General features: G+C 36.0%; 1 long non-coding RNA gene and 1 other non-coding gene across 2 annotated transcripts; one reads left to right on the forward strand and one right to left on the reverse strand.

Moving 5' to 3' along the window:
• Positions 1-1304: 1304 nt before the first annotated feature.
• LOC128295291 (uncharacterized) lies at positions 1305-5154 on the reverse strand. Its single transcript, XR_008285642.1, has 2 exons — positions 5012-5154; positions 1305-1503 (listed from the first exon to the last, which is right to left on the reverse strand). It is a non-coding gene; the product is annotated as an uncharacterized LOC128295291 (long non-coding RNA).
• A 12222-nt stretch (positions 5155-17376) lies between these two features.
• On the forward strand, positions 17377-17483 carry LOC128296106 (small nucleolar RNA R71). The gene has a single exon (XR_008286654.1). It is a non-coding gene; the product is annotated as a small nucleolar RNA R71 (small nucleolar RNA).
• Positions 17484-26007: the final 8524 nt, after the last annotated feature.

Genomic DNA, 26007 nt, shown 5'->3' on the forward strand with positions numbered 1-26007 from the left:
ACAACTTCTAGAAAGAGACCACTCAAAAATGCGGGCAGTGTGACTGGTAGTCAAGGAACGATCAAGGACTCCGCTATGAGATCTGAGGCTAGAGCACCTGCCAGAGCTTACACTATTCGCACTTGCGAAGATGGGTCATCACCAGATGTTATCACCAGTACATTTTCTCTCTATGACACTAATGTTGTTGCATTGATTGATCTTGGATCAACTCATTCATACGTTTGTGAGAATTTAGTGTCTAGTAAGAGTTTGCATGTTGAGTCTACTGAATTTGTGATTAAAGTGTCGAACCCCTTATCCAAGTATGTTCTAGTTGATAAAGTTTGCAAGAACTATTCTTTAATGACTTGGGGTTACTATTTTTCGCCAAATTTGATGTTATTACCATTTGATGAATTCTATGTGATACTGAGTATGGATTGGCTGACGTTACATGATGCTATTGTGAATTGTAGACAAAAGATTATTGAATTTAAATGTCAGAATAGTGAAATCCTTCGAATTCAATCTGATGAATTGAGTGGATTACTTGTTGTGATATCATTGATGTTATCTCATAAATATGTGAGGAAAGGTTGCAAAGCTTATCTTACTTATGTACTGGATACAAAAGTTTCCAAATCCAAAATTGAATCAGTACCAGTGGTTTGTGAGTATCCTGATGTGTTTCCAGAAGAGTTACTGGGGTTGTCACGAATCAGAGAGATTGAGTTTTCCATTGAATTAGTATCGGGAACATCATCGAAATCGATAGCTCTATATAGAATGGCTCCGACAGAATTGAAAGAGTTAAAATCTCAGTTGCAAGGGTTAACAGATAGAGGTTTTGCACGACCTAGTTTTTTGCCCTGTGGTTCACCAGTTTTGTTAGTAAAGAAGAAAGACAGATCAATGAGACTTTGTATTCATTATCATCAGCTCAACAAGGTTACAATAAAGAACAAGTATCCTTTATCGAGAATCAATGATTTGTTTGATCAGTTGAAAGGAGCAACCGTGTTTTCAAAGATTGATCTGCGGTCTAGTTATTATCATTTACAAGTTAAAGATTCGGATGTGCAGAAAACTGCGTTCAGAACAAGGTACGCGCATTATGAATTTCTTGTTATGCCTTTCGGATTAACTAATTCTCCTATAATTTTTATGGATTTGATGAATTGAATCTGTAACAACCCTATCCCGTAACAATCGCCGGAATAAGTAAGGGGCATTATCGGACTTGTAACTCATGACAGAATGGTAAAACCTTTTTTTTTTTTTTTTAAGATCATTCATTTGGATAAACACTAAACACAGCCAGGGATAAAATGTAAACTTCTATAAGTAAACATCCAAAAGATGCCATTTTCATATGGCTTATATACAATAGTCAAAATATCATTCTACTATATTGTCTATCCTATACATGCCATAAGCTAAGTCTAATTACATAGTTGCCGTAATGGTAGATAGTGTGACGAAGTGCTGATGATCCCCGAACTGGTAGTCAGAATCCACAACCTATAAACCAAAACATGATCGAACAGAGTAAGCTTTTGTAAGCTTAGTAAGTTTTAAGCAAAACAAAGTGTTCTCATTCACTATCATTGGTCATTCATTTCAACTGTTCGATGAAGTTAATCTAGAGCTTCATCTCGAACTATAATATCAATAAACGCATCACTTGGCTATCACATATATACTTTCGAATGATAATGACCTAGATGGTCAAATATTTCCAAAGCACATTCTTCATCAATTTTCAACTTTCAATAATCCTTTCCACTTGTTCATAATCACATCCATATTTTTAAGTATTTCAACATGACAAGTACTAAATTACCGTAGGCACATAAAGAACCAAACATATTCCTTATCACATATACGTAAGCTTACAAAACATAATCCTTACTTTGTACTGGCACATCTAGCTGAACCCAACCCATACCCAAATCATAAGGCTTTTGGGCAGAATATGTACTAATACATAAGAATATTTCATCACATACTTCATTATACAAGCATACCATTACCAATTAGATCATTCTCATATTTGGAGTTATAATATTAATCACATTTACCTACCTCTTTGATACTGATAATTCACCTCGGAATCACTCCACCGATGAGTAAGTAATACGTACCTGAACATCTTAAATACATAATACTTATTTGATGGTAACTTATTGCAGATACTCAATACCAAAGTCTTACTTGAATCCTAGCATTTAGCCGTCAGGTCTTTAAAGCTCGGATATAGTACGAGCACGAAGCCTATGGACATTAATCAGGATAATATTCTCGCATAAAGCCTGCGGGGTTTTAACCCAGATATAGTACTAACACAAATGCCCTTCGGGACTTATCACATTTATACACTTTCACATCCATCACATTGGCCATTCGGCCTTATCACATATATACACTTTCACATTCATCACGTTGGCCACTCGGCCTTATCACATATATACACTTTCACATTCATCACATTGGCCATTCGGCCTTATCACATATATACACTTTCACATTCATCACATTGGCCATTAGGCCTTATCACATATACACACTTTCACATTCATCACATTGGCCATTCGGCCTTATCACATATAGACACTTTCACATTCATCACATCGGCCATTAGGCCTTATCACATATAGACACTTTCACATTCATCACATCGGCCATTAGGCCTTATCACATATACACACTTTCACATTCATCACTTTGGCCATTCGGCCTTATCACATATATACACTTTCACATTCATCACATCGGCCATTAGGCCTTATCACATATACACACCTTGTACATCAATTTCATCATAACAAAATTGAGTAGGTATACTAGTCATTTACGGCTTATAGCTTCACTTTAATACGGATTTGGTACTTTGATTACCAATATTTAATCGATAGCTTATAAGCAACTCAAATAGTTTTATTAAGGTTTACAACATAATCACAAATTCAGCACAAGCTATTTTTCCTAAGCAACAGTCATTAAATTATTTGTAAATGGAGCTACGAAACTCCAAATGAAGTGCCGTTAGTTTTCCCTGAAAATAGACTCATACATATTTTATCCAAAAAAATTTCAGAATTTTTGGTTTGGCCAATCAATGCCAGATTTTTCTTCAAGTTTCCACTATTTCACTGTTTGACTATGCTGACCACTCTTCACTACGAATCAAATTTCTCATTGTACAAAATTCAAAATATGTTCTAGTTTATTTCATTTGAAACTAGACTCACTAAGGCATCTAGAATATAAATTGTGTCTTTTAAAAATGTTTGTACAATTTATAATGATTTTCTAAAAACAGAACAGAGGATTACAGTGTCATTCTGTACTGTCTCACACAACTTTAAATATCTCATTATCGGAAATTCCTTTGCTTACACGGTTTCTTTTATAAGAAACTAGACTCATTAAGCTTTAATTTCATGTTTCATTCAGCCTCTAATTCAAGTCCATAAATTTATAGTTATTTTCTAAAGTCACATTACTGCTGCTGTCCTAAGCAGACTATTCCAAATTACACTTAAATTCCCAAGCTCAAACACTTAAGAACTTACCATTTGAGCTTAGAACATAACATGGCCACATCATATCTTATTAAATCAACTCATCATGTCCTATTATGATTGAATTTACTCAATGTTTAATCACTTAAAACTTACCTCGGAAGTGGTCAACGACTAGATATCCACGGCTATTCGTTTACTTTCTCTTTATCCAAAATTGCCCCTCTATGCTCTTGAGTCTAATTAACAAAATTTAAACTATTTTAATCACCTTGTTATATCATTAAAAACAACAAGGTAAATCTTCTCAATGAAACTCATACATAAGGCAACACCTCGATACATCTGCACACATTCGGTATTTCATAAAAACCATCCCAAATACATTTACCTAGGTATCACCATGTCGCCTTATATACATATACTAGTTATTGTTATGTGGTCAATTTTACCGATGACCTATGCATATAACTAATTACACCTTTAATAATATTCACAAAGCCGATTATCCACATGACTACCTTAGCATATTATTAGTTAGCTTCTTATCCAAATTTGCCATAAAGAAAATTAACTCATATACCCTCAAGTGCATAAGCAATTGCATCCAAAGGACACTTTGAATGCATGTTATGAAAGTAACCGAATGCACATATATTTATACCAATACAACATATACTTCAAAACCAACTATCAAGGCATAAAGCCGAACCTTCAAAATCAATTATCAATACACGTTCAAACATGCCCTCCTACAAATATACAAGTTCTCCCTTGGTTAAACTAAATCATGCTTTAAGGTTTAACACATTTAACCATTAGAGAGTTAATCAAATCAGCATTCAATTATTCTATACACCCACCATTAACCGAATCTCATTTAATCAAATTTATTTCTTGACAATTTCATCACATTCGGTCATTGGTAATTTAATCCTATAAAGAGTCAAATTTTACTTCAATTCACTAAGGTGAGGTTATTATAATTTAACCTCTATTTCCTAATGCCCCTTCTCCATAAAACCATCAAATTTTCAAATTATAATAGGTTCATAACTCATTTAACCACTAATTCCATGCCAAGCATAAAAGGCCATGGGTTTTACACCTAACTTACAAGACCATAAAACATAAAGGTTTAATGTTCATCTTTAACACAATTACCTCACTTCAAACTAAATTTTCAGCTTCATATATCCCACACCAGATTTTTTTTTCCATGCTCAATTTCCATGGCTGAATGAAATTATGCCCTAATTCATGAACTTAAACAACATTGGCCAACTTTCCAAGCTCATTTGAGCCATCAAGCACATTTAGTTTGTTCATACTCAACTAGAATCAATTATCCTCCCAAAATCATCAAACATACAAAATATACCCCATTAAGCTCATGACCGATTGCTACATGCTTCATGAACACAAAATTTTCACATGGGTCTTGTTGCAAGCTTCAAAACCAACCAAAATTCACAACTTTTCAAAGAAAATAACATGAACCTTACCTTATTTGAAGCCTTCTTTTGCCGAATGCCCTAAGCTCAAAGGTTTCTATTTTCTTTCTCAACTCACGGCAAGAAGAAGAAGAAATGGCCTTGTTATTTTCACCTCAAACATGTTTTATTCATTTATTTCATTAACTTTTATTATTTCTATTTTATGAAACCATTTTCTTTAATATAAACAAATATATTATTAACATTATTTACTAACATACAAAGCACAAAATGCCAAAATGTGTCATTCATGCCCATCCTTGCCGTCCACTACCAAGAAAAAGGAATGTTTGACATGCAAGTCCCTCATGCTTCAAACCATGCAATTTTTAGCCACTTCCAATTAACCTATGACATTTTCAAGATTTTTCACATAAGCCCCTTTTTATTTTTTTCACATCCAAATGACAAAATTTAAAGCATGAAATTTTCACACATACTTATTCATAAATAATAAGCATAAAATATAACAATTAATTATTTTTGTGACTCGATTTTGTGGTCCCGAAACCACTTTTCGACTAGGGTCAAATTAGGGGTGTCACAGAATCTTTAGACTGTATTTAGACATATTTATTGTTGTGTTCATTGACGACATTCTAATCTATTCATGAGATGAGTCTGAGCATGGCGGACATTTGAGGATTGTGCTACAAACCTTGAGAGACAAACAACTATTCACTAAATTCAGCAAATGTGAGTTTTGGCTTAAAAAGGTTGGATTTTTTAGACATATTGTTTCAATAGAAGGTATCCGTGTTAATCCAAACAAGATTTCCGTAGTTGTTGACTGGAAACCACTAAGAAATGGGTCAGAAGTCCGAAGCTTTCTAGGATTAGCTGGCTACTATCGATGTTTTGTTAAAGGATTCTCGATGATTGCTACACTGATGACCAGATTGCTACAAAAAGATGTGAAATTCGAGTGGTCTGAGAAATGTCAATAAAGTTTTGAACAGTTGAAAGCATTGTTAACTAAGGCACTAGTTTTTATTCAATCTAAGTCGAGTAAAGAGTTTTTGATTTTCAGCGACGCGTCATTGAATGGTTTGGGTTGTGTTTTGATGAAAGAGGGTAAAGTGATAACTTATGCTTTGAAATAGTTAAAACCGCATAAAAATAATTATCCAACGCAGGATTTAGAGTTGGCCGCTATGGTGTTTGCATTGAAAGTTTGGCGACATCATTTATAAGGGGAAAAGTGTCACATCTTTACTGATCACAAGAGCTTGAAGTATATAATGAATCAGAAAGATTTGAATTTGCGACAATGAAGATGGCTCAAATTGTTGAAAGACTATGACTTAGTGATTGATTATCATCCGGGGAAAGCGAACGTTGTCGCGGACGCTTTAAGTAGAAAATCATTATTTACTTTGCGAGCGATGAACACATAGCTAACCTTGTTTTATAATGGTTAGATTTTGGATGAATTAAAGGCTAAATAGGTATTTCTTCAACAAATTTGTGAAGCTCAGAAGTGTAATAATGATTTGCAAGCTAAAAGAGTGCAATGTGAGTTGAATAGTGATTCAGACTATTAGATCGGATTCGATGATTTCTTAATGTTTCAAAGTAGAATTTGCGTACCAAAGAATTCTAAGCTTATTTAGAAAATTCTTCATGAAGCATGTAACACCCCGTACCCGAGACCGTTACCGGAGTCGAACACGAGGTGCTAACTGACTAATTCATTTACTCTCACAGTCCAATTAAAATTTTTCCAGACGATCGCTAACTGCGTCACTGTCACCTTAAAAATCATAACTTGAGTTCCACAACTCGAAAATCAGATTCGTAATTTTTCCTGAAACTAGACTCATATGTCCATCTACATATTTTTCTTAGAATTTTGGTCGGGCCAATTAGTACAGTTTATTAGTTAAATTCTCCCTATTCCAGGGTTCGACTACACTAACCTTCATGCATTACGAATGGGATATCTCCATGTACAGGGCTTAAATACTGATGCCGTTTGTTTCTATAGAAACTAGACTCAAAGAGTAATCTATTCATATATGGCATAACTCCTAATTATCTCTGGTTAATTTACAATGAATTTCCAAAGTTGGAACAGGGATTCCGAAACCGTTCGACCCTGTTTCACAAAAACCTAAATATCTCTTAACATACAACTCATATGACCGTTTCGTTTCTTCCATATGAAAGTAGATTCATTTACATAATTTATTCACTATTTAATTCCATCTCTACTATTTTTAGTGATTTTTCACATCCACATCACTGCTGCTGCCAGCATCTATTTTTAGTGTAGACTTTATCTAGCACATAGTTTCTAGGACTCAACTAACCCTCTTGCATATATATAGTCCAAAATATAATCAAGATGAACCATTCTAATGGCTGATCGTTGGCAAACATTTCCATGCCTCTTAATGAGCATATACATATCGAATGATTATAACATTATGCTCAAAACATTTATAAGCCATTTTCGCATGGCTATCCAAAATTATACAAATCCAAAGGGTCCATGACCCACAACAAAAGGGTAGTCCTATACATTGACCAAAATATCCTCTCACTACTAGTCTATTCCATACATGCCATAAGATATTCAAACGTAGCAGTACCAAACGGTGGGTAGTGATAGTGTGACTAGTTGTTGACGATCCCCGAGCCCAGTAGCTTCCAATGAGATCTATAAAACAGAGGAAAACAAAGTAAACAGAGTAAGCATTACAATGCTTAGTAAGTTTTAAGTAGTGTCAACAGATAACAACCAAATTATAACATAGTTGTTCGTATTTTATTTCACTCTTCCTTCGGGCATACTATCCCCTTTTCCGAATATGCACATCTCATCATATACAATAGACAGATAAACTCTCACATAAAAGTGAGCTCATGTGACATAGATATATCGTATGATTTCACATAACCTCTCACACTAAACCGATGTCACATAATCATAGGAATAGTCCCATAGATTGCTCTCGTGTGCATCATATATAAACTTGGAGTACATACCTGTTTAACCTTTCGCATTGCGTATATTTATAAGCAATTCTTATTACGAAGTCTTACCCGGACATAATCTCCACACGTAGTCATCGGGTCTTACCCGGACATAATCTCCACACGTAGTCATCGGGTCTCACCCGGAACATATTTCCAAGTTTCATGTACATTTAATCACATGTTACAACATTCACATTAGCCATTCGGCTTTACCACACATACTTATCACACATATATTTCACATTAGCCATTCGGCTTTACCACATATACATATCACACATATATTTCACATTAGCCCTTCAGCTTTACCACATATACATATCACACATATATTTCACATTCATCACATCGGCCATTAGGCCTTATCACATATATATACACCTTCACATTCATCACATCGGCCATTAGGCCTTATCACATATATACTCTTTCACATTCATCACATTGGCCATTAGGCCTTATCACATGTATATACACTTTCACATTCATCACATTGGCCATTAGGCCTTATCACATATATACTCTTTCACATTCATCACATTGGCCATTAGGCCTTATCACATGTATATACACTTTCACATTCATCACATTGGCCATTAGGCCTTATCACATATATATACACTTTCACATTCATCACATTGGCCATTAGGCCTTATCACATATATATACACTTTCACATTCATCACATTGGCCATTAGGCCTTATCACATATATATACACTTTCACATTCATCACATTGGCCATTAGGCCTTATCACATATATATACACTTTCACATTCATCACATTGGCCATTAGGCCGTATCACATATATACATCTCATACATAGTTCATATTTTTCTTGTACATCAATTTCAGCAATAGCTCATAAGCAACTCAAATAATTTCATCAAAGTTTACAACAAAATCACCTATTCACTACAAGCAGTTTTCTTTTCCTGAGCAACAGTCACTAAATTGTTTATAACTGGAGCTACAAAACTCAAAATCAATTTCCGTTAATTTTCCCCGAATTTAGTCTCATGTATCTTTCATCCATAAAATTTTCAGAATTTTAGGTTCGGCCAATCAATACCAGATTTTTCTTAAAGTTTCCCCTGTTTCACTATTTGACCAATCTGACCACTCTTCACTACGAATCAAATTTTTCATTGTACAGAATTCATAATGTGTTTTATTTGATTCCATTTGAAACTAGACTCATTAAGGAGTCTAAGCATATAAATCTTATCTCATAACCATTTTTGTACAAATTATAATGATTTTCCAAAAACAGAACAGGGGATTTCGAAGTCATTCCGACACTGTCCCGCACAACTTTAAATATCTCTTTATAGGAAATTCCTTTGCTTCCACGGTCTCTTTTATAAGAAACTAGACCAACTAAGCTTTGATTACATGTTTTATTCAGCCTATAATTCCACACCAACAATTTATAGTGATTTTCTAAAATCACATTACTGCTGCTGTCCAAGCAATTTATTACAATTTGCTCTTAACTTTCCAAGTCCAAACACTTATGAACTTACCATTTGGGCTTAAGACATATCATGGCCACATCATATCTTATCAAATCAACTCATTATGTCCTATTATGATTGAATTTACTCAACGATTAATCGCTTAAAACTTACCTCGGATGTGGTCGAACGATTTCGCGGCTATTCGATCACTTCTTCCTTCCCTTATCCAACTTGATCCTCTAGGCTCTTGAGCTTAATTAAACAAACAAATTGACTTAATTATTTGAGCATCGAAAAGAGGAATACAAGGCACTTAGCCCATATTTATACATTAGACATTAAAGTCACATACATGTGAAATCATGCATCAACTCAACATATTAACTCATATCCCTTTTAGTCGATTTTCCTAACCAAGATAAAGGCATCAATATGCTTGCCTCTAACCGAAAGCATGCAACACTAATCTTCTCATGTGGCCGAGTATGCATGTATATGTTGAGGCCAATTATGCTCAATACTTCCTACAAGTATGGTTACTCGTATTGATTATATCTCGTTTCATTTCAAATTCAAAACTCGGCTAATACGCATTTATACACTAGAAAGCAAATACTAACATTTTGCATTTCATCTTACTACCATGGCCGAATGCTCCTTCCACACCATTTACCTTCACAAAGCATAAATTTCATCATCCAAATTACAAGCTTACAACCTCATGAAGTTTAACCTCATAGTATCTATCAAACTCTCACTCATTAGCAAGCTTCATATTTAACATGCAATGGCATTAACACAAAATCCACCTTGGCCAAATACCATCCCCATGATATAACAAAGGTTTGAACCATGGGCTAACAAGAGCATCAAGCTATCCACTAAAAACATGCATGAATCTCATGGCACAACCTCAAACATACCTTAATCTTGATGCAAGTATAGCCAAACCTCTTCCTAATCCTCTTCCAAACCAAGCATGAAGCAAAATTCCTCCCTTCCCCTCTAGTATTTTCGGTCAAGAGAGAATGAAAAATGGATGAACAATTTTTTTTCTTTTCTCTTCCTCAATGCACGGCAAAGGGGGGGGTTCACTCACACACATTTTTTTTTCTTTCTTTATTACCCATACTTATTTGTTTATTGTTTCTCCCTGATGCACCAACAAAACATGTTTCATGACATGTTTAGCCCATACTCCCATGTCATGGCCGGCCACCTCCTATAAAAAGAGGGATATTTGACATGCAAGGCCATTGTTTTGCATGCATGCTTTAATTAGTCATCACACATTTCCCCATCATACTTTCAAAGTTTTCTACTAGGTCCTTTCTAGTGAAATTCACATTTAGAACTCTAAATCAAACATCAAAAATGTCGCACACGAATTAACACATATCATAAGCATCAAAATGAGCATTAAATTATTTTTATGCCTCGGTTTTGTGGTCCCAAAACCACATTCCGACTAGGGTCAATTTTGGGCTGTCATAAAGCATACAGTGGTTGTTTATCCGTACATCCGGGAAGTACTAAAATGTACAATGATTTGAAATAGTTGTATTGGTGGTCAGGCATGAAAAGAGACATTTCAGAGTTTTTTTTGAGATGTTTGGTTTGTTAACAAGTTAAACCTAAACATCAGGTGCCTTCAGGATTACTACAGCCTGCGATGATACCAGATTTGAAATGGGATAGAGTTATGATGGATTTTGTATCGGGATTGCACCTGTCTCTGAAAAAGAAAAATGCTATTTGGGTTGTCGTTGATTGACTAACAAAATTAGCACATTTCATTCCTATACGTACAAACTATTCGCTTGATAAATTGGCTGAATTGTACATTTTTGAGTTCATTAAATTGCACGGGGTGCCAATTTCAATTATTTTATATAGAGATCCGAGGTCTACGTCGTGATTTTGGAAGAAATTGCAAGAAACTCTCGGTACGAGGTTGAACTTTAGTACCATATTTCATCCACAAACTGATGATCTGTCTGAAAGAGTAATTCAAATTCTTGAAGATATGCTTCGTTGTTGTATTTTAGAGTTTGAAGGCAACGGGGAGAAATATTTGCCATTGGTTGAATTCGCATATAACTACAGTTTTCAATCGAGTATAAAGATGGCACCGTATGAAGCATTGTATAGTCGCAAATGCCGAACTCCATTGTATTGGACTGAACTTAGTGAGAAAAAGATTCACGGGGTTGACTTGATCAGAGAGACCGAAGAGAAAGTTAAAGTAATTCACGATAGTTTGAAAGCAACTTCTGATCGACAGAAATCGTACACAGATTTGAAACAAAAGGATATTGAATTTTAGATCGGTGACAAAGTATTTATGAAAGTATCTTCGTGGAAGAAAATCTTTCAATTTGGTCGCAAAGTTAAATTGAGTCCGAGATTTTTCGAGCCAGATGAGATCATCGAAAGAATAGGGCTGGTGGCATATCGACCAACGTTACTTTTAGAGTTAGAAAAGATGCATAATGTATTTCATGTGTCGATGTTACAATGGTATCGATCAGATCCATCGCATATTATTTCTCCGACTAAAATAGAAATTCAACCAGAAATGACGTATAACGAAGAACCGATTAGAATTTTAACTCAAGAAGTTAAAGAATTGAGAAATAAAAGCATAGGTTTGGTGAAAGTTTTGTGGCAACGTCATGGAGTTGAAGAAGCTACATGGGAAACCGAGGAAGCTATGAGAAAATAGTACCCTAACCTCTTTTCTGGTAAGATTTTCGTGGACGAAAATTCCTTAGGAGGAGAGTTATAACGACCCATTTTTAGTCAAATCAGAATAGTAGTTTTGGGACCACTAATCTGATGTAAAAATAATTATTTTATTATTTTAACATCTACAGCATGATAGTATGGTTGTGTGAAAATTTCGTTAAGAAATTTTATTGTTTGAATGGTCAATTTGATAAAAAGGACTAAATCGCGTAAAGTGCAAAAGTGATGTTCTAATAACTAAAGGTGTCTAATAGCTATAAATATTTAAAGTGAAGGTCCTTATGTGGTAAATATCCCAATATTATGTTAATGGATAATAGTGGCTTGGTAATTTTGAAATTTGTGATTTTTTAAAGGTTAATTTTGGTATTTAGTAAATAAAGTTTAATTAAATAAAACCAAATGAAATTATCCATTCATTCATCGTCTTCAAACCAAATCTTCTTGAGAAAATAGGGCTAGGGATTCAGCTATCTTCATTTTCGTCAATTAGGTACATTTTTTGTCCCATTTTTAATGATTTCCATGTTTTTAAGATCGTTACAGCTTAGTCTAGCTAACCCAGAGACTAGTTTGTAAAACCGTTAAAGGCTTAGGGTTTTTCCATTGATGAATGTATGTGTGTTTTGATGTTTGATGGTAGAAAATGCGTGCTTGTAGTTAGATAAACAACATTTATAAAGTGATTCTTAGTAAAATGTTCAATTAGGGATTAAATTGTGAAATGTGTAATTTTGTGGTTAAATTGTAAAATAAATGAAAAATATGGACTGCTAGGGACCTAACTAAACTTTACCTAGCATGGGTTTTGGTTGAATTGCATGAATTTGTGATTTTATGAAATGAGGACTAATTTGTAAATATGATGAAATGTTAGCGGCAAAAGTGTAAATTTGCCTTAATGTGTATATTGGACTAAATTGAAGAGAGTGATAATTAAATAAGTTAAATTTGATATTATTTAGATCGAGAAAGGTGAAATACAGATTTAGAGCGAGGAAAGAACAAGGTTTCGAACTAATAGACTTATTACACCGTTTTTGCATTCGAGGTAAGTTCGTATGTAATAAACATTATTATATTTGTGTTTTAAATGCTTTGATATTGCATAAATTGTGAATACGACTTTGCAAAACTATTCACCGATGATTCAGGAAGTGTAAAATCTCAGTTGAACCTTCGGAATAGATTAGGATACGAATGACATGTCATTAGGGGTTATGTGATTTGGGTGCCAGTCCGTACGTCCTACCGGTGGCTAAGTTATTCGGCATGTGTTGCGGATACTCGTCAGCTTGTGTGAACAGTACTGTGTAGCTTCGTCATGACGGTCAGCTTGTGTGAGCAGACCCGTTAACTGCTCGAGAGTGAGCATTATATGTGATATGAGACTGAGATAGCTTCGACTATGTATACATGTGGCACTTAGGGTGAGAGATTCCCAAGTATTCGATAGTATTCTGAATGGTTCAATGGGTGTATCAAAGATATGGATGAGTATAATTTTTTTACCAGATGGTACAAGTATGTTCATGAACTAAACATGTATTGAAATGGGGGAATTTATGAAAGTTATCTAACTTTGTGAATGAAAAATGTGGTAGGTTGGTGATTCAATATGAAATATATTATGTTATGCTTTCTTAGATTAAATTGTGCATATATGGTAAGTTGATTTAATTGCTATACGAACTTACTAAGCTTTATAGCTTATTCTGTTTAATTTTTCATGTTTTCTAGTGAAATCGAAGCTAGCTCGGATTCGAGAATCGTCAGAGACCTCATCACACTATCCAACTATCACTTTGGTACTTTTGAACTTAAGTATTTTGAGTATATGGCATGTATAGGAACTTCGGTCATTATGGCATATGTGTTGTTAATGAATTTAGTCATTTGAAATGGCTTGTAAATGTTAAATGTTTTGGTTTTGTATATAGCCATGAGAGTTGGCTTAATTTGGTTGATTTAGTTGTGTTTACATATGTGTATATAGCTTTGGTTACGTGTTGAATGATGGATATGTGGTGCTTGGTGATAATTGGTAATTAGGGATACTAAATGGTTGATATTTAAGAAGTTATATATTTGTGAGATTAGGCTAAATGATGCAAAATTGGAAATGCTCATATTGATGATTTGAGATTATGGATTTGGTATGAAATTGAATGGCATGTTGTGGTATTGATATCTTTTGTATTGGTTGGTATTGAAATGGTATGAATTATGCTTAGTTGAGATTGGTTGAATGCCTATTTATGCCATGCCTTTGTACCAATTGGGTTGGCTTAAGTTTGTGCAAACTTGGGTGGCAAGATGGCTTGGTAAATGGTCTATTTTTGTCCACACAGGTAGAGACACGGATGTGTGTCTCAACCATGTGTGATACATGGTCAGGTTACACGACCGTGTGTCCCCTAATGTTGAATTAAAGAACAAGTCAGTATACTCCACACATTTTAGCACACGCATGTGACTTGGCCATGTGGCATAAGTCAGTATAACATATAGGATTGGCAAGGCCCAGCAAACAGCCAGGCACACGGGGGTGTGTGGCCATTTCTTAGGGCAGCACACTGGTTATCCACACAGGCGTGTGTGTTTACCGTGTGACCCAATTTAGAGAGTTACACGAGATCAGACACGGGCTAGGACATGACCATGGGATCCCATTTCGAATGTCTACACCACCTGTGACACGGGCATGTGTCCCCTATATTTTGTAAAAAAAAAGTTATAAGTTTCCCAGAAATTACTTGAGTTTTTAGTTTAGTCTTAAACCACTTCAAATGCATGTTTTGGGCCTCGTAGGTTCGTATTAGGGATAATGTTGTTGATGTTAAATAGTAATTACATGAAATTGAAATATATATGTGAAATGGATGTTTATTTATGTTATAAGTCCAGTAATGCTCCGTAAACTTATTACGGCGTTAAATATAGGTGAGGGGTGTTACAGTGGTAATCTTTCAGTTACATCTACCTTCGCTTTGTCGACTTCAATCCCATTTCTAGAAATTTTGTGTTCTAGTACAATTCCCTCTTTAACCACAAAGAGGCATTTCTCCCAATTAAGGACAAGCTTTGTCTCATCACATTTTCTCAGTACTTTATCCAAATTACTCAAAAAAATATCGTAAGTATTACCAAAAACAAAAAAATCATCCATGAAAACCTCAACAAAATTTTTTACCATATCAGTAAATATTGCCATCATGCATCGTTGAAATGTGGCAGGTGTGTTACATAAATTGAAAGGCATTCGCTTAAAAGTAAACATACCGTATAGGTAAATAAAAGTAATTTTTTGTTGATCTTTTGGGGCTACAACTATTTGGTTATATCGCAAATATCAATCTAAGAAATAATAAAATTCATTACCTGCCAGTCAATCTAACATCTAATCCATAAAAGGCAATGAGAAATGGTCCTTCCAAGTAGTTTTGTTCAATTTTCTGTAGTTTATATAGATTCTCCAACCTGTGATAGTTCTGATCGAGATTAACAAGCATGATTCCACCTTTCTTCAATACACATTGTACTGGACTTACCTATGATTTATCTGAGATCTGGTAGATAATTCCCGCATCTAACCATTTGATCACTTTTTTTCGTGCTACCTCTTTAATGATAGGGTTGAGTCTCCTTTGCCCATCAATTCTAGCTCTTTCACCCTCCTCTAAAATAATCTTATGCATACAAAAGGAAGGGTTTAATCCTCGAATATCAGCTATGGTCCAACCGATTGCCTTTTTAAATTTCTTTAAAAGAATAATTAGCTGCTTCTTTTTGCGTTTTGTTAGTTTTGCTGAAATAATCATAGGCAAAGTAGAACTGTTACTAAATAAACATATTTCAAATGAGAAGGAAGTACCTTAAGTTCAAGTTTGGGTGGTTCTTCAATTGACAACTTTGGTTGTTTAAATTATCAAATTTCCAACTCTAATGGTTCAAATCGTGTTGGTTGAACATAGTTCTTTAGATTGGCTTCCATCAAAGCCATATTTTCATTTTCTTCTTCCTCTTCTAGTGTCTCAGACCCTAAATTTTTCTCCAATGGGTCTTTTTCAAAATTATTCTCCCATTCCATAGAAACTAAAGTTTCTAACTCTTCCATCACTAAACATTCTTTCGCTAGATCAAGAAATTTCATAGCTTTAAAAACATTAAACATTACCTGATCATTTTAAACTTTGGGTTAGATTGGATAACTTTTCTGAGGAGATAAATTTGCATCTAAAGAAGATGTTAGCTTATTAGAATTCACTAGTTTAGATTTTACCTCATCAGACTTTGTAAGTTCTAGCTCTTCTGGTGTAGGAATTTCAATTGTTAGTTGACTTTGCTCTTTCTCGATAGCTTTAACCTCAACTGTATTGGCTCCAAAGTCTTACCACTTCGTAAGGAAACTACCTTGCAATGTTCCTTCCCAATTTCCTTGGATTTTTTGTATCACTCGGAAAGGTTCCTTGCGGTCAGTTACAAAGCACCGTAGCTAACTGATGCATTTGGTTCTCCAAATTTTTCAGTGTTGCTGCTTGGCTTTGGATTAATGTGTCATTTTTTGCCATGTACACCATAAATAAATTCTCTAAACTATAGGATGATTTAGGTTGAGGTGGTTTTGGAACTTATTGGTTAAACGTTTGAGATTTATTGGGTCTATGCTACATGTAGTTGTTTGGTCCATTTCCTTGGTTACTCCAAGAAAAGTTCAAATGATTACGCCATGAAAGATTGTAAAAGTTGGACCGTGGTCCTTATCCACTTCTATTTTGGTGTTGGTTCCCTATATAATAAATTAAACCTAGATTTGATGGACAATTCTCGAAAGATGACCATCCCTACAATATACACAGGAAAGTACATTGAATTGACTCGATGTTTGAGCTCCAACAAGATTAAAATCATTAGTAGTAAATTGGCTCAACATTGAAGATATAGAAGATACCTGAGTTGAGAATGATGTAAGTGTGTCCACTTCATGCACTTTGACTACTCGTCTTCCTGAAGTTGTTCAACTTGTCAACCATTGGTACCTGTTACTAGATATCCTCTTGATGATTTTGTAAGCCTCATTATAAGACTTCCAGAAGAGATCACCATTCATAGAAGCACCTACCACCAACCTTGTGTGTGCATTAAGACCATTATAAAACATCTCCAACTGGATGCAATGTGGAACCCCATGATCAGGACACTTACAAAGTAATTTTTTGAATCTCTCCCACCCTACATATAAAGACTCATCATCCAATTGTTGAAAACTGGTGATCTCATTTCATAACTTAGCGTCTTTGCTAGGTGGAAAATAATTAACTAAAAACCACTCAACTAATTCTTGCCATGTAAATATTGACTTTGGTGACAATGAATTGAGCCATGCTTGTGCTCGATCTCACAACGAGTATGGAAACAACTTCAACCTCAATGTGTCTTCAGTCACACTGATTATTTTAAATGAATCACTCACCTCTATGAATAATTGAATGTGAAGGTGTGGATCTTCTATGGGCATACCACTAAACTGGTGCATGGATTGAAACATTTGAAACATTACAGGCTTTCATTCAAATTGGGCTGCCTTGATATCAGGCTTCCTAATTCCCAGATTTTTTTTTGATAAAAAGACCATAACGGTCATCCATTAATTAATAACTCCATCAATTACAACCTTATGAATCACCTTAGGGAAATCCATCCCAAGAACTAAATTCCCTCATTAGAAATGGCATATTTACGCAAAAAGTCAGCCACTTCGTTACAATTATAATTTTCCCATTTAAAAGCCAAATTATAAGACCTATCCATATTACGAAAACACTCATTAATGCAGTAACCCATGAGATTGGTGTCATCCATACGTTTTTTTTATTCTATTAGCAAGAGTAGCACAATCTATTTTGAAGGTGACTCAGGTAACTTGCAACATTCCATCTAACTTGAAACTCTATTTGAAAGCATAAAGTTCAACCCATCCACTCACCATTTCCTCGTTTTTGAAACCAAAACCCCCACCAATTACAAAATCCTCAGAGTCGTGCTCGATTATCCCAAAACTAATTTTTGTGTTTGACACAGCAGCATCGAAGTTGATTTTTAAAGTACGTCTTAAAGGTTTCTCCTACTTTTTTAGAGGAGGGGATAATGCCAGCATAAGTTTTTAAAAAAGTTTATAAATGCAAAAATCCTTTCTTAAGGTAATGGCTCTTTCCCAAGCTATACGTGCATCTTCTTCCTTGCCACAAAAGATGAAGTTGTTTTGGTTATTCCAACTATTCCACAATATAGTGATAAAGTCAATAATGGCTTTCTTGTCTAGCAATCACTTGGACTCCTCAATCCAGTCAATACAATAATTGTAGTTACTGTTAATAAGCCTACCATCCAGGCCACCACATGTGAGAATGCCACAGGCCGTAGGGCAATCCTTGAGTGCATGTATTAAAGTTTTAGTTCCAGCCCCGCACCGATGGCAGTCCTTGTTCACATTTTGCTGAATAGAAGCTATCTTTGCATTTGTTGGCAAAATATCATGTCCTATCCGCCATGCAAACACCCTTATTTTTAGAAGGGTTTTCAACTTCTAAATGGTCTTCCAAAAGAGATGGTGAGGACCTAGATCTAGCTGCTAAAGAAAAAGCCAAGAATACGCCAATTTTGATGTGTAAAAACCATGATAATTTTGGAAGTAGATGATGTGTGATATTCGTGACAGGTTTTAAAGATTTATGAATGAATCGTTCTTGAGACTAACTTATTATCACGATTAAGGCAAGTGTACCTATCGAACAGTAGTATAGTTCAGCAAGACCGGATTGTCGAACCCAAAGGAACCACGAGTACTACTATTTATTTCCTTTTTATTATCTAGCCTACAAATTAAAAGGTTTGATTATCTATACTAATTACTAAACTTAAAATGCATAGAATGAAAATTTGGGAAAATACTTTTGGGAAAATTCGATCGATTAAGACTATACCTAAGGAAAAATCCACCTAGACATCACTTGTTATTTGACTCTGAATCTGACTATTTATTCATTTGACTTGATCTGTAGAAATCCATAAGTTATATTATTATCTCTCTCGAGACTAATAACGTCTAATCCTATGTTGAATAATTGAAATCTCTTTCTAATTAACTCCCTAGAATTGCATAAACTCGATCTATGGATTCCCTTATTAGGTTTCACCCTAATCTGAAAAAATCTTATCACCCTATCTCTAGGCTTGCAATCAACTTCGCTTAATACAAATTTACTCTTAGACAGGGTCTATTCCTCCTCTAAATAAGAGCTTAACTTGATTCAATATCATGGAATATCAAAACAAGAATTAAGAACACATAATTAAGAACAAGTCAAATATTTATCATACAATTCAGATAATAATAAGAAAATCCGTCTTAGGTTTCATTCCCCTTAGGTATTTGGGGGGTTTAGTTCATACTTATGAAAGAAAACATCTCAAAAGCATAAAGATAACAACACATAAGAAAACCCAAAACTCTTGAAGGAACTTGAAGGGAAATCTTCAGTCTTAAAGATGAATCCGGCTTCTGAAATGGATCAATCGGCTTTCCTTGAGTAATTCCTTGCTTCCTATTCTGTGTCCCTTTCTTAAGTGCCTTCTCAGCTTTTTAAATAGGCTTTTGGATGCCCAAGAGCCCTAAAAATTGGCCTTTTTTGAATAGGACTATACTTGGGCTCAGCAGGGACCGCCCGTATGACACGCCCGTGTGCGATTACTCCAGCCCGTGGTCAAGGCTGTTGAATAGGCAGGGTGTGTAGTCTACCCGTGTAAGTTATGCTTCAATCCTGCCAAATGGACACGGTCGTGTGACACGCTTGTGTGAGGAAGTCCAGGCCGTGTTTATTTCCCATGTAGGTCCATTTTCTTTTTTTTTTTAGCCCGTTTCTCGCTCTTTTTACTCTCCTATGCTCTCCTAAGTATAAAACATGAAATTAAAGGATTAGGAGCATCGAATTCACCAAATCAAAATATAACAGAGTTTAACATCCTCACTAATGATTCACTCAAATCACTCAAGGTGTTTAAGGACATCAATTAAAGCACTCATTAGTCACTATGAAAAGTTATTGCCATAGACTTGCTTGAAAATCAAATCTCCACCACTATATATTGAGCTGATACATCAATCAAAAAGATCTTTTAGAGGGTTGTAACGTAGCTTTGGATAGGGGCTGTGGTCACAAGCTGAAAGAAGGTGTTAGAATCGAGATTGAATTGAAAAATTACCTAGCTAGAAAAATAACTAGTCATCAGTTGAATACAAGTGAGCTTCTTCTCAGAATATGGAATTAACACTCAAGCTCAAAAATGACGAATTACTACTAATATGTATGTAATTATTGTTTTTTTTTAAGAACAAGTCAAATATTTAGAAGAACAAAACATAACTAAGCAATTTTTTCAAATCAAATCTCAACAAAAATAGGGATCAAATTCGGGGCTTTTAACAATAATGAGTTATGGGTTAATATTGAGGGAAAATCAATCAATGGCTTGTTAGGATCAAAAGGGGTTCACTAAGGGTTAATTATGGAGGTAGGCTTTTGTGGAGTGAGTGGGTTAAACCTAAGTGCCTTTATCATCTTGACATATCAAATCAAATGGTGTGGTCTTAACATGCATAATCAAGCAAGTTCTAGAATAAAAAATCAAAACTGACACACTCATAATGAAAGTGAGCATGAAAGGATTAAAATATGCTCGAAAGGCTCAAGATCTCACAAAAATTATGGCTTTTTGATGTTTAAACTTGTGAATTTCAACTCAAGATAATATCTAAACTTAGAGAAACAACCTGAAAGTTTTTAATTCTTCAAAAATCAACTCATCATGCTTGATTCCCTAATGTCTTAAAGTTTAAACAATCAATGTATAATTGCCTATGTTTTAATTCAAGACATATCAATAAAAATCATAGATTAATTAAAATTCATTCTAATAGTGACATGAGTGATTCACGTGAGAATAAGATAAAATTTAGGGATTTCTAATGATGATATAAAAGATCCCCCCAAACTTAAGATGTACATTGCCCTCAATGTACAAAGATAGATATATTGAAAAAGATAGATATATAATCATAAGATAGGGAGAGAAGTGAAACTTCCTGAATGATTCCTTGAATTAGAGTTATTGAGAATAATCGGACAAGGCAATGATGAGAGTGGAGGAGGATACTCCGGTGGTGGTAGAGGTTCATTAGTCCATAAGTCCTGCGCCAAAAGAATATTATATTTGGTGGTGGCTATGGTCGTGGTTGAGTAGGATATGGCAGTCGTGGAGAACCTTTCCCAGTAGAGTTTTTGGTTCCTATGCGATGATGAGCGTTGGGGCTCTTTATAATTGTGATAGAATCAGGAACTTTTTAGGTAATATAATGAAGCATAATTACTCGTAATAAAATAGCCAAAATATAAATTATTCAATAAAAGTTATAAAAACTAAAATTAAAATAATATTAAAGGAAAATGAAATAAAAAGTACTTAATTAAGATAAATAAAGATAAAAGTGAAAATAAAAATAAAAAATAAAAAGTTTTTAAACATCGTCATCGCTGGATAGTTTGTGAGGTGGTGGTGGCGATGAGATGTGGAAGTGCTGACAAATCTGATGTAGAGTCGCATCAATGTGATTAAAGCACTGAAAACATTGCTGCTCAAATCATGTAAGGCGCTCAAAGATGTCAGAATGTGAAGTCGCCGCATGAACTGGACGATGGATGGGTAGTGGCTAAGACGGTGGGTCCTCATGACGTAGAGGGACATCATCAGTAATGTCCTCTGGGTCCTCCTCCTCGGTGGACTAGACGAGGCAGTACTGAGGAGGGTAGGTGCCACACGTTTCTCAATCATCCTCTACTTGGCATGCTCGAGATGCCCTGTGGGAACATCTAGCCGATGAGAGTGAGGGAGGATGATTATGCTACTGCATTGAAGAGCCCGAAGTGTCGAGCCAGTCGAGTCACATAGGGCCCGATAGAGATGACCCCTCTCCCATGCCGCTCCGTCTGATGGCGGATGGAGAGGGCGATGAAGTAAGCAAGGTTGAGGATGTGCCCATTTGCCATGCTCCATAAGAAATAGGCATCATGAGTGGTGACGACGCCAGTGCTCTCTCATCTCCCTATCAGAGTGTGAGCCAAGATGGTGTGTAGATACCTCAAGGATGGAGGGAGAGTCAATGCCTTGGAACGGCTAAGATCGTAGGTGGCCGAGGCAGGGATGAGGACCCTCTAGCATTTTCAAGGGGAGTAGTAGATGTGGAAGTGGAGGGTGTTGAGTTCAGTATCGTCCATGAACTCCTCCGTGTATAGCCCTAATGTAATCCTGAACTCGGGTACGCTCAACTGGCGTACTAGACGACCAAGGCAGAAATGGACCATTCCAGTATCATCGAAGTTTGTCATGACGGTCTAAAAATGGAACGTCGAGCAGAGTTCCAATGTGAACTCGAGATACGTCAGCTCGATGATCTCAAAGAAGAGCCCTTACGGGTTAGTCGTTAGGAGGGCTCGCATCGCGTCAGCCAAATGAATCTGTTCTAGTGCGGCCTAGTCAATGCAGTGGCCTACACCTAGGGGTTGGGCCCATAATATATGATATAATTCCTCTTGGGGTCCCAAGGGAACCTGGAGGAACGGGTGCTTAATCTTCGTGGTAGGACCCGAGGATGACGCTGCTCCTTTTCTCTTATTTGAAGCTGGGACAGAGGGTTTTCTTTCCTCGTGAGGATGACACAGTATATCTGCAGTGAACAAAAATCAAAGTTTAACCAATATGCCCCAAGAATAGTATGGAAAATCAAGACTAAATATGAATATTTCATGAGATTTTCGTACTAGATGATACAAACTAAAATAACTAAATATATCAAGTTATAGGATTATGGGAATAATTCAACGAGAATATGAATGAAAGCATGTGGGTAAGCATAAATTTCATGGAAGCAATGAAAAATGAAAGAGTATAGCATAATGTAGTAACTAAAATGACAAAATTTTTATAAAATAAGCATGAGTATTTTAATATTCTAACTATGAATATTCATTCAAAATAATTCACTAGAGCAAAGAAATCATGAAATAAGCAACATATTTAAAGAAAAAATAGAGAGAAAAGAGTAAAAAAAATGCAAACGGAAAGAGCTTGGGGCATCAGAATCGATGTTGTAGGCAGCGCATGGGCGTGGGGGGTAGGGCGTGTGAAGTTGTAGCGGCTAGGGTTAGAGATTCTTGGGGAGGGAGATGATGCATAGTGAGGGGTTTATATAGATTTTGGGGCACACAGCCGTGGGACACGCCCATGTGGCCTAATTTTTTCCCGTGTGTTTCGCGAATTTTGAATTTGGGCGCGTCTGACACTCGACCCACTCCTGTGTTCTTTGGGCATGTGGTTGCACACGGCCGTGTCTTGCTTCGTTCACTTCTCCCACGCCTGTGTACATAGGTCCATGCCCGTGTTAATTTGACAGGTTCGCCCACGGGTGATGGACACGGGCGTGTCACACGTCCGTGCTTATTTGACATGTTCGCCCACGGTTTCAAGGCATGGGTGTGTCGCACTCTCATGTTGTTTTGGCAAGTTCGCCCATGGCCATGTCGCACGGCCGTGGCTACTTATCGCTTCTCGTGTTGGGGAAAATATTTTGCCCTATTTTCACACGGCCTAATGCACGCCCGTGTGCCAGGCCGTGTGGTCTTTAGAAAGCTTGCGTTCTATGGTTCGGTTAGTATGTTAGATGTTAAAAGCTAAAACTTAAATAAATCATTACTGTTAGTGCTCAAGTTACCTCCCGAGAAGCGCTTTTTTATAGTCTTAAGCTGGACTTACCTCTCTTCTGCATGGTCAAGGTGGTGCGAGGAGTTTACACTCCTCATCCCTACTATCAACTTTATCAACATAAGGTTTAAGACGAGTATTGTTTACCTTAAAAGTACTGAATTTGGGATGAACTTCCTCGACTATACCATATGGGAAAATACTGAGTATCGTAAGAAGAATTTCTTCATTAGTTTCAAGAGTGGTAATGCGAGGATCTGTTGCATCTAGTAGTACTTTGTCTCCAACCTTAAGTTGATTTGCTGAGGTATTGAGCTCGTCCTGGCTCGATGTCGGTTTATCGAGTGTTCTCAATTTCTGTGTCCACCATTCATCTAGCTCCTTGATTTGTAGCCTTCGTTCTTCATAGATAGGTCATTTGTTGTTGTTTAAACACGGCTCATATGCGTTCTTCGTAACTGTTTCCTACACAGAGGGTTTCACCACATGATCAGTACTAGTAGAATGATTTATACAACCACCTTCAATTTTTGATGTGTTACTCAAATTACGAGCTTGAAGGGTGATTGTTTCGTCTCCCACATGAAGTGTGAGTTCACCTGTACCAACATCAATAATGGTTCTAGCAGTCGCTAAAAAGGGTTGTCCTAAAATTAAAGGTGCGTTACTATCCTCTTCCATGTCTAGAACAACAAAGTCTACTGGGTATATAAGTTTATCGATCTTAACAAGAACATCTTCAATGATACCCCTAGGAAATTTAATAGTTTTATCAGCCAATTGAATGCTTATCCTAGTTTGTTTGGGTTTCCCAAGACCTAGTTGTTTAAACATTTTATAAGGCATAACATTAATTCTTGTCCCTAAGTCAGCCAATGCATTATGAACATCTAAACTACCAATTAAAAAAGGAATCATAAAACTCCCTAGATCTTTCAATTTGTTGGGTAGCTTATTCTGTAGAATGGCTGAGCAAACTGCATTCAACTCCACATGCTACAACTCATCCAACTTTTGTTTATTTGTTAAAAACTCCTTTAAGAATTTGACTGCGTTTGGCATCTGCGAAAGAGCTTCAATAAACGGTAAGTTAATATGTAATTTTTTTAATAATTTAAGGAATTTACTGAATTGTTCTTCTGTGTGGTCTTTCCTTGTCGTGTCTGGGTACGGCACACAAGGTTTTTATTCTTTACTTACCAGTTTCTGGTCATTGTGGTCCACCTCACTCTTACCTTTACTTACCCCAGTTTCTTGCCTCGGTTCTGGTTCAGGTGCAAATAACACTTCCGCATCTTGAATGGCTGAGCAAACTGCATTCAACTCCACATGCTACGCCTCATCCAACTTTCTTTTATTTGTTAAAAACTCCTTTAAGAATTTGATTGCGTTTGGCATCTGCGAAAGAGCTTCAATAAACAGTAAGTTAATATGTAATTTTTTTAATAATTTAAGGAATTTACTGAATTGTTCTTCTGTGTAGTCTTTCCTTGTCGCGTCTGGGTACGGCACACAAGGTTTTTATTCTTTACTTACCAGTTTCTGGTCATTGTGGTCCACCTCACTCTTACCTTTACTTACCCCAGTTTCTTGCCTCGGTTCTGGTTCAGGTGCAAATAACACTTCCGCATCTTGAATGGTAATTGCATTGATTTTCTCCCTTGGGTTAGATTCAGTGTTACTCAGTAGACTACCTTGTGATCGTTCAGAAATCAGTTTGGCGAGTTGGCCTATCTGAGTTTCGAGCCCTTTTTTTGACGCTTGTTGATTCTTAAAGGCTATCACGGTATTTTGGAAACAAGTTTATAACACCGAGATGAATTTTGTCAACATCTCCTAAAGGTTCGGCTTCTTTTCCTGCTGGTAAGGTGGTTGTTGAAAACCCAGAGAATGTTGTGGCCTTTGATTTCCTTGACCACCCCACGAGAAATTGGGATGGTTCCTCCAACCTGCATTATAAGTGTTACTATATGGGTTATTTTGGGGTCTAGAGTTATTGT

Source organism: Gossypium arboreum, chromosome 7, assembly GCF_025698485.1.
Source record: "Gossypium arboreum isolate Shixiya-1 chromosome 7, ASM2569848v2, whole genome shotgun sequence".
In the NCBI taxonomy this organism is placed as follows: domain Eukaryota; kingdom Viridiplantae; phylum Streptophyta; class Magnoliopsida; order Malvales; family Malvaceae; genus Gossypium; species Gossypium arboreum.